The sequence below is a fragment of the Equus przewalskii genome, chromosome 5 (genome assembly GCF_037783145.1).
Source record: "Equus przewalskii isolate Varuska chromosome 5, EquPr2, whole genome shotgun sequence".
Classification (NCBI taxonomy): domain Eukaryota; kingdom Metazoa; phylum Chordata; class Mammalia; order Perissodactyla; family Equidae; genus Equus; species Equus przewalskii.
The window spans coordinates 57995577-58000497 of record NC_091835.1 but is presented as its reverse complement, the minus strand read 5'-3'; the positions used below and the strand labels follow the sequence as shown (position 1 = coordinate 58000497).

The 4921-nt window shown below is 41.7% G+C and overlaps 1 long non-coding RNA gene across 1 annotated transcript; it reads right to left on the bottom strand.

The window, feature by feature from the left end:
* Positions 1 to 2432: 2432 nt before the first annotated feature.
* On the bottom strand, positions 2433 to 3729 carry LOC139083692 (uncharacterized). Its single transcript, XR_011540605.1, has 3 exons — positions 3348 to 3729; positions 3001 to 3235; positions 2433 to 2792 (listed from the first exon to the last, which is right to left on the bottom strand). It is a non-coding gene; the product is annotated as an uncharacterized lncRNA (long non-coding RNA).
* Positions 3730 to 4921: the final 1192 nt, after the last annotated feature.

Sequence of the window (4921 nt, the reverse complement as noted above, 5' to 3'; positions counted from 1 at the left end):
CAAGTTTCACCAAGGAAAAACTAAACACTTTAAATCCCATCCAGACATGGTTGCCCCACCCTCTCCCATATCCCCTCTGGCCTCCTCTGAGGTCCTATAGTTCTCATGGACAATCTCTGGGCACACTGACAACTTCCCACCTCAAACACGCTTTCCTATCTGTCCCTCCATCTGCAGGCTCTCCCTGACCCATGAGAGATTGCTCAGGCCGCTTGCCTGCACAGAAGACCATGTAAAAATCTTGACTTTATTCTGTTTCAGGCATGCTTTGTATTTCCACACTCTTGCCATTACGGTGCAAGGCTCTTTTTATCCATACTTGTGGGCATTCTGGAAGTGCTGGGAAGTCAACACAAGGAGCAACCCTCAACAATGAGGGAAGGAAAGGAGTATCCCAACTTCCTTGTCCCTCAGTGAGATAATTCTAAGTTCCTGGGAGCATCCCCAGCTGGGCTGAACCCCACGGCCTGCAAAGTTAACCCACCTCACGTAGCGCACTCTCCTGTGGGTTTTCTCCCTTCCATCTCTCACCTTCTCTTCTCTTCTACTTACGCATCCTGGGATCCCCCCAGATACCCTACCTCCACCGGGATCCTTTCATTCAGGGTTCACTTTTGAGAGATCACAACTAGGACAAACCTTCCTTCAAACAAAGTCAGTGGTAATGAACAAATCTAAGGTAGTAGGGTTAGTTGGGTGATGGGGAGGGGAGAAGGGAAGAAGTGTCACCATTTGCTTAATAGCTGAAAAATGTGCTAGTCATAATATTCATTGGTCTACCATTATGCTAAGAAAACCTCATAAGTTGCAGACCATGCATGTTTTCATGTGCAGTTTCTGGAACTATATCTCCACCAACATATTTTCCTCACGGTAGTTTGTTTTCAGAGTTATTAAGTGTGTCCTTGGACTCCACCCTTTGTCTTATCCAGCAAAGCTTACAGAGTTACTACTTATATTTCCATACTGCTTTACTTTTCACTCTCTCTAGCTACTATCAGTCTGGCTTATAGTAACTGTTAAATATATGAGAGAGGAAGGAAGAAAGGAAGGTAGGATGGAGGGAAGGAAAAAGAGAGGGAAGAGAGGAAGGAGATATGACAGTGTTTAAAAATGTGTTTGGTGCTAAGCCATGCAGTTCTAAAGGGCATATTTGATTTGTTCTGTATAGGTAAATTATGGTATTTGCACATTGCTTGGCTATCTGTAATTCTTAAAAATAAGCCCAGATCCTCCTTAATGTCAATTGAGAAAATAAGTTTCACATACCAGAAACTCAGGAAAAGCACTGAGATCCAAGGAGCATTCTTCAAAGGAAATTAAACTCTGAACCAAAGCAGAGTTCAGTACACAGAGTCCACACAAGGCATTCCAAGTTCTTAGCAATATGCTTTAGCTCAGGGATTTCACTCCATTCCATAAAAGAACAAAGAGTTTAGAAATCAAATGTGCTTTGTCCTTTCCAAATAAAAGAAAACAAAGTTCATGAATATTTTGGGCCCTTGAAAACATAATACCAGTTTATCTACATGAAGATGGAGTGAATGGTGAGGAATCTTATGAAAGTCAAAGTAGTGATACTCATTCAATACGATCCAGCAGTCATGATCTTGGTATTTACCCCAAGGAGTTGAAACTTGCGTCCACACAAAAACCTGCACATGGATGTTTATAGCAGCTTTATTCATAATTGCTGAAACTTGGAAGGAATTCAGATGTCCTTCAGTCAGGTGAATGGATAAATAAACTGTGGTACATCCAGACAATGGGATATTGTTTAGTGCTAAAAAGAAATGAGCTATCAAGCTGTGGAAAGACAGGGAGGAAACTGAAATGCATATTACTAAGTGAGAGAAGCCAATAGGAAAAGGCTACATACTGTGTGAATCCAAATATAAGACATTCTGGAAAAGTCAAAACTATGGAAACAATAAAAGGATCAACAGTTGAATAGGTGGAGCACAGAGGACTTTTAGGGCAGTGAGACTACTCTGTCTGATACTATAATGATGGATACGTGTTTTTATACATTTTTTCAAACCCATAGAATGTGCAATACCACGAGTGAACCCTAAGGTAGACTATGGACTATGAGTGATGATGTGTTATTGTTGTAGGTCCATCAGTTGTAACAAACAGTACCACTCTGGTAGAGGATGTTGATAATGGGAGAGCCTATGCATGTGTCGGGCAGAGGGTATACGGGAAATCTCTGTACCTTCTGTTCAATTTTGCTGTGAACCTAAAACGACTGTGAAAAATAAAGTCTGTCTTTAAAAACCATTAAAATAGTGCATAATTTAGTCCTCACCAGCAATTATCTATCTTGAACGGACTCGTTTAAGATTGTTCTTAAGAAGTTCTCTCTTTCGCCACCCTCCTCAAAATAAAATCAAAAGACGGGGGAAAATAATCAATCTTGAAATGCTTGAAATTTTTTATTTTCTCCATACCACTCTCTCCAGATCATGTTTATACAAAGGGCCTGGGTATGCAAAACTTTGTGTGAAAATATTCTCTGTAGAGTCTAGTCTAACCACCTTGGAATGTGTGTGATCTTTTACTGCCCACCTCAGTAATTAACCTTCCTGGTTTTCTTTCCAAGACAGCAAGCTTTAGTTCAGTTGAGGAAATACAACAAGTAATTCACCCAGGCTATAATTTCAAACTGTTGAGCTTCTGGCAACTTGCCCCTCCTCATCGTTTCTTTAGATCTTGCTCCTCTCCTCCCTTTCTCCTCTTCACTCCCATGCACGCGCAGCCCCCTGATGCTCTCCATGGAAGCAACACGGCTGCAAATCAGAATGAGGGGAAGGCTTTGAAGTCGCTCAGGCATAATAATTTGCTTTCTATTTATAAAAATTGATCCACTGGTAAAATAAATCAAGTGTCAGGCAAAGTAGTATAATGAAATGTGTTTTGTGCCTCATTCTGAAGAACAAATAAATTTTTCCCTCCACGGGGTTGAGAAATGTTTTAGAGATTCAGAATAAACTTTACCTCTGTCCTCAAATTCTTGATCTGGAACTATTGACTGTCTTGATGAGAAATTCAGACGATCCCCAGCAGCCCAGACTCAGAGAGAGTTCCAGGAAGCTTAAGGTGGCTGCTCAGAAATAGGGACAGCAGTGCCTCCAGATTCCTTTTTAACGTACAGGTCACAAATTAGACCCCTCATGGTCAGCGTGATATTCACAAGTTATAATATTTTAGTCTTCCTTTGCTTCTTCTCTGCCTGTGGAGGGATAGGAATTGAGGTGATAAATATCAGAGTAAATATCTTTTAAAAACCCACACTAACAATAGGGAAAAAAATGCTGTTTTATTATATGTTTATAAATGTATACCCCAGAGCTTCTAATTCCACATTCCTGTTTGTCTTGGAGAAGGGGCCACACTGATCCTCTTGTAGACATTTTCAAAAGAGGTGAATGCAGGAGTCAAGCTCTCTGTAACATGATGTTTGGGTATTAAATGCCATTCCCAAAGTAGTTTATGCTAAATCCCACAATCCCAGGTCTATCAGTGATGAAGACTCTCTTCTTGACCTAACTCTAGAAGCATGGCTCCCAGTAGCTTAAAGCTGTGTCCCTGGGATGTCATCCAACACCTCTTAAAATGCTGCCTGAGAAAGTTTGCAATTGCAAATCATTTTTGGGCTCCTTTGAGATGTAAATCTTCTACCACTCAAACTGTCTCCTCAAGGACCTGGGAGCCGTCTCTTTGAAATGCAAACGTTCAAGGAGATAACTCACTCTGGTTCCCAGCCCCTGTGGGAGAGGACAGCTTGCTCCAATTTGTACAACCACTCCCTGTCATAAAAATACTGTTTGTTGCTTCTCTGGATATGCCCAATTAGCCAAATGGCCTAGTGACCAAACACCCCCTTCTAGCTCTTCAGTGTCCCTCCTTTTGCACACCTCAGTGTTTACAAAGTCTCTTGCCTCTTATTTCAGCAGAGTTGAGCTCAGGTCACACTGGGTTCTCTCCCCTATTGCGACAGTTACTATTAAACAAAATCTGTCGTTATTGCCATTAACTGGTGTCCAGCTTGGTTTCTCTTTGACATCAGTCAAGTTTCGCTGAGGAAACAGTAACCACTCTAGGCATTTCAAACAGAAAGAATTTAAATACAGGTAATTAGGTATTTACAAAATCTTACTGGAAGAATTGGAGAATTGGAGGTAGGGCTACTACATTTACTGTCTAAACGAGGAGCATTTTTTTAGAGTAAGAGGGGCCCTATTAATAATGACACTTGTATAATGGGTATAAATCAGGACTATTCCAGAAATATGGATATGCAATCAACCTAAAGTCAGGCAGCCACTCCCGTGGCAAAGTCCCATCAGTTAGCTCCTGTTCAGAGTTTTGAAGCTTCTGCTCCTACTGCTGCTGCTGCAGCCCTGAAGGCTCACACCCACAAAGCCAGAGGCTGCAAAAGGAAAGACTGAAGCGAGTCCCCAGCACCCTTCAGCCCAAGTGCTTGTCAGGAAGCCAGCCTCTTCCGCCTCCCCACTCTGTCCCAGTGCTTCTAATTGGCAGAACCTCATTCGCATCCGGACTCCTAGCTGTAAGTGAGTTTGGAAATGTCATTGATAGTTTTTCACCCTCCCCACAAAGGAGGAGAACAAAATGCAGGTTCAGAGAACCAACATAAGCGTCTACCATAATCTGCCATACCATGCTATTTGGCCTTGTTTTCAGACAAAAAAAATAAGTCTGTTGTGTCAGAGCTCTAAAAAATGTGAAGTATTAAGATTTCCAAGTCTCCTCAAGATTGCCTGAATGAACTCTGGGCAGCCTGACTCAAGACTATTCATTTGTTCTACCCATTGTTAAGTGCTGATCCTAATTCTGCTTCCAGTGAAGAGAGGCAAAGATGATAAAGAGCTTAGCGTATTTTGCCCTGAATCTCTGT